General features: G+C 42.5%; 1 long non-coding RNA gene across 1 annotated transcript; it reads right to left on the reverse strand.

Moving 5' to 3' along the window:
* Positions 1–571: 571 nt before the first annotated feature.
* LOC129641453 (uncharacterized) lies at positions 572–1,866 on the reverse strand. The gene is made up of 2 exons (XR_008709344.1): positions 1,801–1,866; positions 572–852 (listed from the first exon to the last, which is right to left on the reverse strand). It is a non-coding gene; the product is annotated as an uncharacterized LOC129641453 (long non-coding RNA).
* Between the last annotated feature and the right edge of the window lie 13,243 nt (positions 1,867–15,109).

A 15,109-nucleotide genomic window follows, 5' to 3' on the forward strand; every position in this document is an offset into this window, starting at 1 on the left:
CACCTTGTGGTCTGTGATGGTTGCCCATGGAAGTGTCATGGTGCCTGTGGGTGTGTCACTTAGCTTGCTGATATATTACAATGAGCTTGTATACTGAGGCTCAAGTATAGTGGAAGTCTGCCATCTTGGAACCATTTAGTTCTAATCAGCTTATGCTGTGTCTTTGGTCTATGCTTTATTTTAAAGTTTGCCCTCTTCTGTCCTGCTTCCCAATTTACCTTACACAAAAATCAATTCCAGAATGATAATAAAAACAAAGAAAATCTAGATATTTTTTTCTCCAAATATACTAAAAGCTTAAACAGGCATCACATTGATGGTGCAATTTGGCCTCTGTTACACTAGAGGATGCTCAGTCGCATCTGACTCTCTGCAACCCCATGGACTGTAACCTGCCAGGCTCCTCTGTCCATGGGAGTATCCCAGCAAAAATACTGAAGTGAGTTGCCATTTCCTACGCCAAAGGATCTTCCTGACCCAGGGATCAAACCCAAGTCTCCTGTGTGTCCTGCATTGGCAGGCAGATTCTTTACCATTGCACCACCTGGGATTGAATCTCAGATACAGAGTATTGGGTGAATTAGAATAGAACAGCTTTATTGCTTTGCAGGCAAAGGGAGCTCCGGTGTCCCAGTTCTGGTGTGGGGGTTGGGGGGAGGGATGAGTTATGAGAAGTTTTATGGTCAAGGGGTGGAGTTGTTGATAAGGATCAAGGTGTGTCCAGGGCCTGCATTCCTTCTTCCTTTTGAAGATCTTCTGAAATCATGTGGTCTCCTGATCTGTTGTTCCTGAGGTTACTGAATTGTGACCTTCTCTTGAATATCTTCCATTTGTGGAGGTTTTAGTTTTTAGCTGCAGAAAAGCTCAAAGATACTGTTCTGTATATCCCTTGAGGAGAAACCAAGACCCTGCCCCAAGGCTGCCCTATTGTTTCTCCTTCCTGTCTCCGTATCCCCTCCCTTCCCTGATTAGCAACTTCTTGAACCTGCTCTTTGGAACTCAGAGAAGGGGATACTGAAGGGCTTTTGTGCCCAGGAGCCCCAAAGGGTCCTGCCCAGTTCAACATCAAATAGAAATTCCATGAGGAGGAATGGAGTGGAAGGTTGCCTTAGCATATGTAAGCTTTTATATATAGAATGAATAAACAACAAGGCCCAACTGTGAAGCATGTGTGCTTGCTCAGTCATTAAGTCGAGTCTGACTCTTTGGGGCCGCGTGGCCTGTAGCCTACCATGCTCCTCTATCCATGGGATTTTCCCAGCAAGAATACTAGAGTGGGTTACCATTTCCTCCTCCAGGCCTACTGTATAACACAGAGAACTATATTCAATACCTTATGATAAATTATAATGGAAAGAATATAGAAAAAAATGTATAAATATGTATTACTGAATGACTTTGCTCTATAGCAGTAATTAACACAACATTGTACATTAGCTATACTTAAAAAATAAAATAAAAATAAACAGAAATTCCAAACAGCAAATAGGTTAAGGTGCTAATCAATTCCCATCATAATCAGTAAAATCACAATAAGTTATGTCTATATATGCACCAGAATGACTGATTTTTAAAAGGCTGATAAAAAAAACCACATATTGGTTTAAAAAAAAATTGGCAATAGGAAACTTTATGCTCTGCTGCTGGGAGTGTAAACTGATACACCTTCTTTGAAAAACAGCTTGAAATTGAACATACACAATAACTCTAAAATTCTTCTTCTATCCCTTCAAAAGAATATGATTTGTTAATTAAAAAAAAAAAATCAGGAAGAGTAAATTCACATAAAGGGAGACATACCAGGCTTCTGCCCTGAAAAACTATGTGTCCCCATCACAGAGGATTTGATGAAGGGTTTTATAACAGTAGTTCTAAGTGGGGTCTCTGACAAGATTAGGGTGTGAGTGGGACTTGTAACCTCTTATTCTCTAGTGATTGGTTTCCTAATCTTGATGAACTTCTCTGGTCCTTTTAATCTTGCCTCAGGTGGTTTCTTGGCTGCTGCTGCTGCTGCTGTCGATTCAGTCATGTCCGACTCTTTGTGACCCCATAGACAGCAGCCCATCAGGCTCCCCTGTCCCTGGGATTCTACAGGTAATAACACTGGAGTGGGTTGCCATTTCCTTCTCCAATGCATGAAAGTGAAAAAATAAAGTGAAGTCGCTCAGTCATGTCCAACTCCTAGCGACCCCATGGACTACAGCCCACCAGGCCCCTCCGTCCATGGGATTTTCCAGGCAAGAGTACAGGAGTGGGTTGCCATTGCCTTCTCCGGGTTTCTTGGCTACTCTTCCCTAGATTAGCAACTGTTGGAATCCATCTTTGGAACTAAAGAAAGATCAAGGATGCTGGAGTTTTGCCTACAAGAAATGAAGGACAGAAAAGGGTCTTCATGCCTGGAAGCCCCACAGGGCCTCATTTGGTTTCACTTCCCCAACCAGGGATTGAAGATGTACCCCGTGCATTGTAAGTGTGTAGTCTTAACTACTGACTTGCCAGGGAAGTCCCTGAACTGTTTTCTTAAGAAAACAGCACTGGAGACTTCCCTGGTGATTCAGTGGCTAAGACTTCGTGCTCCTCATGCAGAGGGCTTAGTTTGATCCTTGGTCATTCCACGTGCCGTAACTAAGAGCTCACATGCAACAACTAAAGATCCTGCATGCTACAACCAAGATCAAAGATTCTGCGTGCTGCAACTAAGACCCATAGCAGCTAAATACATAAATACATTTTGCAAATAAATAAAAATAAACACTATGCATAATAAAGCAAACATGAGAGGAAAAACATCACAACAAAGAAAAATTAATGAATAGTTGATTTATGGGAGAAATAGAGAATTTTATTCAAGTCAACTTGAGGATTGTAACCCAGGTGACAGTCTTTTAGGAAACTCTGAAGACTGTTCCACGTGTTAGAAGTCAAAGATACAGTTGTATACATTTTGGACACAAAAGATGCCCACTGTCATTTTACATGAAGTTCACCAAAGATACTTAGTCTTGACCTACAGGTATCAAGAGTGTAGCAGGTCACCATGACTACTTACAGCATTAAGAAAAGAATGTTATCTTCTAAGTGTTGTGGAATCCGGAGTCACAAAACACACCTCGGAGGACACTCAAGACAGTGGAGTACAGTTTATTACACCAGCGAGTCCAAGGGGAATCAGTTCCCTACAAGGACCCTGATGTTTCTGAGAGGCCCAGTTTTATACCCCCACTACATGATTGGTTACATGTTAACAACCTCTTTGTTGTATATGATTGAGTTTTACAACAAGTAGGTGCTAGCAGAACAAACAATTAAGGTTAAAGGGGGGTAACAATGAGTATACATCAAGGGAGGATATCTCCATGGTTAATCTAACAGGTGCAGCCTGACCTCAACTACAATCTCCGTTTGTCATCTGTAGGGAGAGAAGTCTTCAGGAGACATGGTTTTCACTAGCAGCGTTTTCCTCACGTTTGGGCAGGGTTCAGGCCCAGTTTACATCCTGTCTTAAAGTGGATGACAGGCTTCAACATGGAGTTTCTCCTGCTTTCCTCACACTGGCCCCAACATAAGTAGTTATGTTTTTAGAGTCAGAAGAAGGGGAAAAAATTGATCTTTATGGTTGAGCAGACATTCCCACCTTTAAGGATGTCTGGTTAATGTATAATGCTGATGCACACTGCACATTTAGGGAAGACCCAATACAGACAGCTAATACGTTCTGCTTAATTTTCTTAATCCAGCTTAAAACATGAATTTTACTTCATCAATCAGTATATGCATATATATCTTTGAGAAATAGATTATTAATAATATTTTATTAAATTTTTTTTTCTCATTGTCTAATGAGCATTTATTATTTTTAAAATTATTTATTTTATTTTTGGCTGTGCTGGGTTTTCATTGCTGTGCACAGACTTTCTCCAATTGTAGTAAGTGGAGGCTTCTCTCTAGTTTTCATGCGCTTCTCCTTGTGATGGCTTCCCTTGTTTCGAAGCATAGTCTCTAGGAACACAGGCTTCAGTAGTTGTGGCTCGCTGGCTTAGCTGCCCCACTGCATGTGGAATCTTTCCGCACCAGGGAGCAGACACAGAAAGTCCTATTATTTTTATAAGAAGGAAAATGGTGGTACAAACAAAACACAGCATGTTTCAGCATGTCCTGACTCTTCTTTTAAGATGGGTGATGCAATAAGCTGGTCTCTTGTGGGTTTTACAAAAACATGTAGTTTGTGTTTTTCCCCATGCCTAAGAATTTTACCTCATATAATGAGCATTTGATAGGTCTGTAAAACAGGGCAAGTTAATGCTTTAAACTGTGATTGAATTACACAGACTGCAGGTCTTTTCCAAGTTTTGACTAGGAAGACATTTCTGTACTGTGTTGTTAATCAAAGCAACTTCTTTGGATGGTTTACTTGGAAAACAGTTAATTTTAACTTAAGGCAGTGAGAGGAAAAACCCTACTTGAAAAGGTTTACTGCCTGGAGGTGTGCTAATTAAACTAACAAGACAGATTAATAGGAGAAAAGTTTTTTTTTTTTTTTTAATGTGAGTAGGAGTTCACAGAAAAGAAGAAGTGAAGTGAAGTCACTCAGTGGTGTCCGACTCTTTGCGACCCCATGGACAGTAGCCCACCAGGCTCCGCCATCCATGGGATTTTCCAGGCAAGAATACTGGAGTGGGCTGCCATTTCCTTCTCCAGGGGATCTTCCCAATCCAGGGATCGAACCCAGGTCTCCTCATTGCAGAAAGATGCTTTTACCATCTGAGCCACCAGGGACGCCCATTCACAGAAAAGAAGTGAAACTCAAAGAAGCAGAGTTTCGTTAAAAGAAAGGGGTTTGAGGGACTTCTCTGGTTGTCCAATGGTTAAGATCCTGCACTTCCAGTGGGCATGGGTTCAATCCCTGGGCAGGGATCTAAGATTCCACATGCCACTAGGGTAGCCAAACAAACAAACAAAAAAAAAAAAGTGGAGCCTGGGAGGGATTGAACTTCAAGGGACAAAAACTCCTAGTGAAGTGAAACTAGTGAAAGATAAAGGCTCTTTTAGAAAGAATTTGTTTATGCAAATTGACCCTCTTCTCTCCCTGTTGGGGTGGGAGGGTAGGGGTAGCAGGAGGGAGTGTTTCTTAATGCCTTCAGCTCAAAATAGTCTTTATATCAATGTGGCATATTTAGAAGTGTCATATTCTGATCCCTTTCAAAACTCTATCCTACAAAATAAAACAACCAGTTATTTGACCAGTGTAATGGGTTTATTCAGGAATAGGAGAGGAATTGCAATTAGAGACAAGAAATTTATAGCAAAAATCATAGGCAAGCCCAATTAGCAAAGGAGAGGAAATTTTATTTTATAGAGAAAGAGGAGGAAGTTGGGAGGTGTAGTTTTGAACAAAAGTCCATTGGAAAAAAGTGAGAATCAGGGTGGCCAAGCTTTTCCCATTGGCCGGACTTATTGCCTGGCAAGAAGAACTCTTCCTGTTTAGATCTGTAATTGATGGTTCCTGTTGGGATTTGTAATTGATGACAAGTGGTAGTGCAGGAGGGCTCCCCATTCTGGCCCCTTAACTCCATTTAAAATGAGGTTTTCTTTATTCTGTTTCAAAAAACAAAAATGAATGAAGTCAAAATACCCATGAAGTAAAAAAAGAAATTACCATTCTGTGCCCAGAAATCACTGCTGTGCAGAGTTTATGCCCTTTGGGGAGGCAGGATGACACAGTAGTTTTGAGTAGAAGCTCCCAATTACCCAGCTTTTGATATTCTAGCAGTGTGTTCCTGGGCAAATGTATTAATCTCTTTGAGCTCAATTTCCTTACCTGGAAAATAGTGTTGTAGTAGAGATCAAAAGAGATAAGGCACACTTAGTAAAATGTCTGGTGCCTAGCACTCAATGAATGTACCAAATGTAATTTTATGTTTCTTCTTTGTTGTTGTTCAGTTGCTCAGTCATGTCCGACTCTTTATGACCCCATGGACAGCACACCAGGCTTTCCGGTCCATCATCACCCAGAGCTCGCTCAAACTCATGTGCATTGAGTCAGTGATACCATCCAACTATTGAGTTCTCTGTCATCCCCTTCTCCTCCTGCCTTCAATCTTTCCCAGCGTCAGGGTCTTTTCCAATGAGTCAGCTCTTTGCATCAGGTGGGCAAAGTATTGGAGCTTCAGCTTTGGCATCAGTCCTTCCAATGAATATTCAGACCTACCTGTTTTCCTTTAGGACTGACTGATTTGATCTCCTTGCAGCCCAAGGGACTCTCAAGAGTCTTCTCCAACACACAGCTCAAAAGCATCAATTCTTTGGCACTCAGCCTTCTTTATGGTTCAACTCTCACAGCCATACAAGACTATTGGAAAAAAACATAGCTTTGATTATCTGGACCTCTATTGGCAAGGTAATGTCTTTGCTTTTTAATATACTGTCTAGGTTTGCTTGGCATGCTGCAGTCCATGGGGTCTCAAAGAGTTGGACACGACTGAGTGACTGAACTGAACTGAACTGAAGTTTGTCATAGCTCTTCTTTCAAGGAGCAAGCATCTTTTAAGATGCTTTTTGCATGTGTACTGACTTCTTGTATCAGGCAGAGTTTGAAGACAGAAGCAGAAACACCATGGATAATTCAATACGAAATTTATTATAGGCATTAGACCTTAGACAATTATGGTAGCTGATTAAGAAGTCTGTGCAAGGCTGTTGGCTCTGTATTGTGTAGGACTTGAAGTCATCCAGGCTAGTAACCAAGGGAGCTGGGTATTAAAGTAGGGATGAGCAAGAACTGGAATCTATAAGGATAAACTAGAAACCACAAGGGTAAATCATGATATTGAGTGAAATGCAGGAGAAGCCAGTGCCCTTCACCATGAAGCTACCTATGCATTTGACCCAGGACTAGGAAAAGTTGAATGAGGAGATATGGGTTTGCTTGAGGAACTATGCATTGAGTACTACTGTAACCCTTACAATGTGCATTAGCAGATCAGTGACAACATGTGCTCACTATGGCAATGCCTGACACATTATACTGACTTTCAATGTGAAAAAACATGACAGTTAATTCACTCAGGCCTTCCAAAAAGTGCTCATGCTTCTCCTGTGGCCAACTGTAACTCAGAATCATGCAGGGAAAGAAATTTTGGGAAAGTTAGTTTGAACTTAGCTAAGTTGACATAATACAAAGACATCATACTACTTGTATTGTTTATGATCCTGTCTACTTTGGTCTGGAACTGAAAACTGGAAGGAAAAAACACACCATAACATTTAGCATTCTTTTATTTTGAAATTTGGGGCCTTCAAATAGCAAAAACCATTACCTTCTTTGTTCTATTTAATGAATTTTTAGTTAAGAAAACAAATATTTCTTCAAAAGATATAATTTTTGTTTTTTTGGGTCATGCCACATGATTTGTGGGATCAGGAACACCCTGATCAGGGTGTTGGGCCGCTGGCCCCAACAGTGAAAGCCCAGAGTCTTAACTACTGAGCCTCCAGGGTACTTCAAAAATGTAATTTTTATCATATCACATAATTTGTTTCAGAAAAGACTGTCAAACTCTTGTGCAGATTTGGCCTTTGGTAGAGGGTTTGAGTGCATGCTAAGTCACTTAAGACTTAAGTGTTCAACTCTCTGCAACCCTATGGACTGTAGCCCGCCAGTCCCATGGACTCTTCTGTCCATGGGATTCTGCAGGCAAGAAGACTAGAATGGGTTGCCATGCCCTCCTCCAGGGGATCTTCCTGACCCAAGGATCAAACCCATGGCTCCTGAAGCTCCTGCATTGCAGGAAGATTCTTTACCGCTGAGCCACTGGGAAAGCAAGGCTGAGTGCGTTGTGCCAGCATGTCTAGCTTGACTGCATCGTTGTTTGGTACTCAACTAGTGCCCATCCACACAGATGTGGATGTTTAGACGAGTTTCAAAGAAGTCAGAATGAGGCAGGTCAATTCCCAAATAAGCACGTGACAGTTGTGACGTCTGCCTTCCACTGAGTGAGACAGAACAGTGGTGGAGCCTAGTGTGTTTCTGCAACAGATGACATATGTGCAGGAGGAGAGGATACGGTTTTTTAGGAAGGCAATCTAGAGGCAGAAAAATGAAAAGTATTTTTGTCAAAAATAGGATCTGGGATTTCCCTGATGGTCCAGGGGTCCAGTAAGAATCTACCTTATGATGCAGGGGATGCAAGTTCAATCACTAAGATCCCACATGTGTCAGGGCGGCTAAGCTGGTGCTGCAAGTATTGCTTTCACACACTCCAGAGCCCATGGGCCAAAACTAGAGAGTCTGTGCACCTCAGTGAAAGATCCTGCATGATGCAAAAAAGATCCCTTATCCCATAATTAACTAATTAATTTAAAAAACAGGGTCTGAACAAAACAAAAGAAAGAAACAAACAAAAAAACATAATAAGGTCTGAACTGCATCAGGGACCATGAAGTTAAATATAAATAGTAAAGTTTAGTTCCAGCTGCTGCCATTGCACCCAAAGTTGTTGGATGGGCTTTTGCTATGGGGTGAAAATAGGGGGATATAATCAACTGGTCTCTGATTCCATTGTGCTTTGTTAAGAGCCCTAGAATTTGTCCTAATATTTTATACACAAATAGAAATAAAGGCTTATGATAATTAAGGAGTTCAAGGGTGGTGAATCTATTCAGGGCAAGGATTCAGGTCTGTCTACTAGTTAAGATCTTACAAAGAGGCAGCCAGTAGAGAAAGTTAGGAATCCATGTCTACCATGCCCCATGAATTAAGAACTCTTTCAAAGTATGCTTTGGTAATTAGCCACGTAAAGTTATGAAGAGTTTCCATTCTCTGAAGCAAAAAATACTTTCCATTTTATATGGTGATGTCATGACTAACACAAAGAACTTTGACTTAAAAATTGTAGTTTATCCATTGAAAACTTGCATCTCTCATTTGATAATACTATCAGTGAGTGGACAGAATCAATTCTTCAAGAACTTTCTATCTGGAGAGCATAACAGAAGACCTACACCTTATATTAGAGTTTCCCCATCTCTGGGTCTCATAAATAGATGAAACAATTGGTGGAGTTTAGAAATTCCATAGAGGGCTTCCCTGGTGACTCAGTGGTAAAGAATTCCTTCGCCAATGCCAATGCGGTTCCATCCCTGGGTCGGGAAGATCCCCTAGAGAAGGACATGGTAACCCACTCCAGTATTCTTGTCTGGAAAATCCCACGGACAGAGGAGCCTGACCAGCTACAGTCCATGGGGTCTCAAAGAGTCAGACCCAACTTAGCCACTAAATAGCAACAAGAGAAATTTCTCTCTTTCCTTAGGAGGATTTAGACAGTTTTTTTGTTTTTTTTTTCTCTCTCTCTCTCTCTCACTTACCATTTTATTGTTTTAATAGCAAAAATATATATAAAACATTCATTTATATATTTAAAATAACCCCCACATGATCCTACAGAAGGTACTGCAGGGTTTGTGGGGACCCAGCCCTGTGCTTGGCCATACTCCTGACAGGGCTCCTACTCTCTCTGCAGGACCACTTCCCCAGCTTCCTAGCGTGCTCACAGGCCCGGTGTTTTTGTCATTGTTTAGTTTCAGTGACAGACGATAGAAAAGCCAACTCTGTTTTGGGGAAAATGGTGTTTAATGATGCTGCCCTGTTAGCCTTAAAAATAGCCTTGGTGCTTTCATTCTTAGAAAACCTTTCCCCTCCATTACGTGCGGGCAGGTTGGTCCTAAAGCTGCTGGGGGCAGCACTCACAGAAGTGGGCGCTAGGGAAGCAGTCGTGGGGGCAGAAGGAAGGCAGACATATGGCTCCATTTGCTCGTCTGAAATGTGGGTGAGAACTGCCTCCTGTCTCCTGGTCTGGCGGCTCCAAGGAGTTGAGCACACCGCCCCTCCATTTCCGGGTACGTTCCAACAGACACAGGTGAATTTCAGGGGAAAAAAAAGACAGATCATTCCTTGGGATGGTGGCTGAGCCAGCGGAGGGCCCCAGAGTGCACACAACCTCTTCCGAGCCTGCTCACCATGCGCGGCAGGAACACAGAGGCGCTTTCTTGAGCAGCTCGCCCAGCAAAGAGCACTGTCCATCCGTGTGGAGCGATAAGTGAGTATCAATTCTTAAAGGGGATGGGGAAGGGGGGACAAAAGTGTGTCAAGCTGCCTCAAGGAGTAGCCAGTCTGGTCCAGCCCTTGGAGCAGCTGTCCTTGGGCAGGATTTCCACTGCCCCACCTCTCTGTATAACTGAACTGGGCTGGGTGGGGACGGCGCTGAGGTGCTTCTGTGTCCTGGGGATCATGCTCATCGCAATCGCAGTGAAGCTCAATAAGTCCCTCCTCGCTCATCGGTCAGGCCCTCACCTAGATCCTCCAGCACCAGAAGCGTGCGCCGACGCCCCTTGAGTGCTGCTGCGCCTAGTAAGGGGCTCGGGGCCCTCGAGGAGGGTGCTGCAATGCACAAGAGCAGGGCGAGGCTGGGGACATCCCACAGCACCGGGGAGGGGTGAGTAAATGGAAGGGACCTTGTCCCCAGACATCCTAGGGTCAAGCCACGGACTTGGTCCGAGCAGTGGGCACAGTGTACGGTGTCACATCCATAGCTCACCATCCTCACCCAGAACCTGGGGTGGGGGCAGCCAAGGGGGGACCGGGCGCAAGGCCTGACCACAGCCACTTCCAGCCACGTGGCTTTCCGCAAGTGACCTTTGCTCTCTGAGCCTCAACTTCTCCAGTGGAAAGGGGTAAAACTTTACCTTTTCAAGGTTATCTTGAGGGTTAGAGAAAAAGTGAGTAGCACACAGTAGAGTCCCAGTAGGCAAGAACTGGTATTATCAGAGGACACGGGCCTCTCTTTACACTCAGTTGGAAGAATCCAAGCCTGACCCTGCCCTGGGCAGAGAACACAGTCAGAGCCCCCACACCATAGTCTACAGAACTGAAAGATTGTAAACCAAGCCAGGGAACAGTGACATGAAACTTGTTCTACATTTCCATCTTGATAACCTGGAAGGCAGTTTTAATTAATTTAGAATTCGTGGCTTACTTGGATTTCTGCCAGAAAGATGAGCCCCATCTGGGCCCTGTCTGGTACAGGCGGACGGCTGGCACTGCATCTGTTGTTCTTTAGTTTCTCAGTCATATCCGACTCTTTGCAACTCTATGGACTGTAGCCTACCAGGCTCCTCCATCCATGGGATTTCCCAGGCAAGGATCCTGGAATGGTTGCCATTTCCTTCTCCATAGATAGTTGTTAATGACATTATGCAAAGCTGATCTTGACCAAGCTTAAAGCTATGAGGTCAGCACACTTGGTCATCATCTTTACCTCTGATATAAGACATTATGAAGGGACATTGTTTGGTGAAAGGGGTATGTTTAAAAAGGAGCAATGGAGAGAAGAGAAGAGAATCTAGGGAAGGCACAGGAAAAAGAGGATGAGCAGAATGAGAGGTAGGAGGAAGAGGAGATATAGGGTTCAAGGAGGAAAATCAATATAGGTTTGGATCAGAAGAAAGAGAAGAGATTTTAAGATTGGATTTTAGATCTTCCACATGTTTATTAGCCTTTCCTGAGGCATCATTAATGGCAAGAATTTTCAAATTTTCCTTTAGAGGGTTCTTCATGCTGTTGCCAGACTCAATGAGTCTGTGCCAACAAACACGCTAAGTTCAGTTCAGTTCAGTTCAGTCGCTCAGTCATGTCCGACTCCTTGCAGCCCCATGAACTGCAGCACGCCAAGTTTCCCTGTCCATCACCAACTCCCGGAATTCCTCAAATTCATGTCCATCAAGTTGGTGATGCCATCCAGCCATCTCATCCTCTGTCGTCCCCTTCTCCTTCTGCCTCCAATCTCTCCTAGCATTAGGGTCTTTTCCAATGAGTCAACTCTTTGCATCAGGTGGCCAAAGTATTGGAGTTTCAGCTTCAGCATCAGTCCTTCCAATGAACACTCAGGACTGATCTCCTTTAGGATGGACTGGTTTTATCTCCTTGCAGTCCAAGGGACTCTCAAGAGTCTTCTCCAACACCACAGTTCAAAAGCATCAATTCTTTGGTGTTCAGCTTTCTTTACAGTCCAACTCTCACATCAATACATGACCACTGGAAAAACCATAGCCTTGACTAGACGGACCTTTGTTGGCAAAGCAATATCTCTGCTTTTCAATATACTGTCTAGGTTGGTCATAACTTTCCTTCCAAGGAGTAAGTGTCTTTTAATTTCATGGCTGCAGTCACCATCTGCAGTGATTTTGGAGCCCCAAAAAATGAAGTCTGACACTGTTTCCACTGTTTCCCCATCTATTTTCCATGAAGTGATGGGACCGGATGCCATGATCTTAGTTTTCTGAATGTTGAGCTTTAAGCCAACTTTTTCACTCTCCTCTTTCACTTTCATCAAGAGGCTTTTGAGTTCCTCTTCACTTTCTGCCATAAGGGTGGTGTCATCTGCATATCTGAGGTTACTGATATTTCTCCCGGCAATCTTGATTCCAGCTTGTGCTTCTTCCAGCCCAGCGTTTCTCATGATGTACTCTGCACAGAAGTTGAATAAGCAGGGTGACAATATACAGCCTTGACGAACTCCTTTTCCTATTTGGAACCAGTCTGTTGTTCCATGTCCAGTACTTTCTGTCAAAGCAGAAGTATTTATTACTTGTGACAAGTAAAAGAGGTGAGAAAATAGCTCTCAAAGCACTATCTCTGCAAACAGCAGAATCAGGGGAGTTCTAAGCTAAAGGCATCTGCATATTCAAGAAAGGATGAGTGTGATCTTCCACTAGAGGTGGAGTTCTAGAGGTGATTTTGCAGTGTGACAACAGGCTCAGACAGATGTTGCTGTTTAAAGCACAGCAGCTATCCCCGCCCTTGGGGTGGAGATTTTAACTTTAAAATGAGGCAAAGGTTACTCTAGGTTGACAAAATCCAGGCATCTAAATGAAAGAAGTCAAGAGGGTCAGCAAAGGTCAGCATCATCAATCCGTAGGCTCCACTTAGTCTGGTGGTTGAGTGCTCTGGGGGGGTTTGGATCCTGCAAAACAGCTCATGAATGTGCTTCAGACTGATCTTTACCTTTGAAACAGAACTAGAAGTCTTTACGACTGATTTATTATCTTTCCTGTGGCTACTTCTCCTTCCTGCTAATAGTCATTTGCTCCTGCATTCTTTGTTCCTTTTAAAATCATTAACTGCTGAGATCTATTCTTTGTTTCCACAGGAACACCAAGGAAACCATAGTTTATCTTTCCCCCAGTCATCAGCAAAGAGAACACAGAGGGGTTCTGAAATAAACTTATCCAGTGTATGCTACTATAATATTTCTCTTTTAAATGTTAGTCTACTTCTGCAAGATATGATACAATCTGGTTCAATCCCATCCCTTCCTTACTAACAATGCTCATTTGAAAATGCAAATGGTTAAATTTTTAGAATCTTTCAACCACTGTTTCTAAGGTAGCAAGCAAATGAATTGTCTTATTCATATCCCAAGTCCCCCAGAATAACCACTCAAGTTCTGAAGTGTCTTTTGTGAGGGACTTCCCTGGTGGTCCAGTGGTTAAGACTCCCCATTTCTACTGCAGAGGTATGAGTTCGATCTTTGATTAGGAAACTGAGATCCCAGGTGCATATGGTGCAACCGAAAAGAAAGAAAGAAAGTGTCCTTGGTAAGATCCTGCCAGAGCTTCCAATATTGAATACTTGTTGCCCCTCAAATTTTGATGCCATTTTCAAATGACAAGAGAAAACAAGAATAAGTGGGCCAGGAAGGTGTCTTGGAGGTATGAGCCCAGTTCATCTGTGAGAACCTGAAATAGTGAAAACAAATAAGTAGGCTTGCACCACAGATAATAAAAAGAATAAAGTTTTAGGTGGTGCTTCCATATAGACAGCAGATCAGGAGCTGGGCTCCTTGCAACATGAGGGGACATGAAAAGGGGTCTCAGGCATGTTCTTTTCTCCTTGTTGTGCCTGGGGTCTGAGTAGCAAGGGGTCCAGTCCTCATTGGAACTGAAGTGCCACAATATTAGAAAATGGGCCGGAACACTGTTTGCATAAACCTTTATTGAAGAATGCTGCGTATGAGCAAGGATGGTATTTTAGCAAGAGGGGCCCATTGAAATTTAGCCAATTTGAGAAACAGATGGCCAAAGATGGGTCCTTGAGAAAGAGAAATGATTCTTAAGTATTGGTAGCCACTGTTTGGTCAAGAGGAATTGAGGGGTGGTGATAGGTAAGGATTATGGTCATGTGCAAGTAGGGGTAAGGAGGAACCACTGTGGAGACAAGGACATGAGAAGGCCACTCATGTCTTTCAGTCTCTCACAACCTTCAGTATCACCTTGGATATCACCACTGAGAAGGAACAGATCCGACAGAACGCAGTTAAAGTAAGGTCTTTAAAAACAAGTTGAATTTATCCTCCTTAATCATGAATCTTGAAAGAATAGTAGCTTCAACAAAGAGTGAATTGATTAGCAGCATCAGTCTCCAAGACTCAAAGCTTTTAGCACCTGAATTGCTGGGCTATTTTCTTTTTTGATTGCTGAATCCTGTGGCTACCTTCTCCCTTTTTGTTTTTTGTTTTCCAAATTAACCTTGAATTTTGTTTTCCAGTTGGTATTTCAACTCACCAGGTCTTTCTGACTGTTCAAATACACACAACAATGAGACCACTTTACCTAGATTGAGACGTTAATACCCATTGTCAATCATAGCAAAAGAATAACTTTCTTGGCACTACTGAAAACTGTTCTAGCCTTTACAGGAAATAATCTGGCAATATCTGTTATGCTGAAATTACAGTTCATCCTAGCAATTTTCCTCCTGGGAATTCTTCGAATACTTGTGAATTGTTCACAAGTGGCAAAAGTTGGAAACAAAGCAAGTTTCATTAGAATAATAATGAATTTTAGGTAATTATTAAAAATGGCTTAGTGCTATTACTATAACCTGGAGGGATTTCTATGGCTTATTGAATAAAGTAAGAATCAGAAAAGAATGAACCATATTCTATTTAATAAAATGGTGAGTAATATCTCTGTATATGTAAATTAATATATGGTTAAATGAGCATGGATAAAAGTACTGATGTACACACGGGTTAGGGGAATTCTTGCCTGGAAA

This window comes from Bubalus kerabau, chromosome 1 (assembly GCF_029407905.1).
Source record: "Bubalus kerabau isolate K-KA32 ecotype Philippines breed swamp buffalo chromosome 1, PCC_UOA_SB_1v2, whole genome shotgun sequence".
NCBI classification, from domain to species: domain Eukaryota; kingdom Metazoa; phylum Chordata; class Mammalia; order Artiodactyla; family Bovidae; genus Bubalus; species Bubalus kerabau.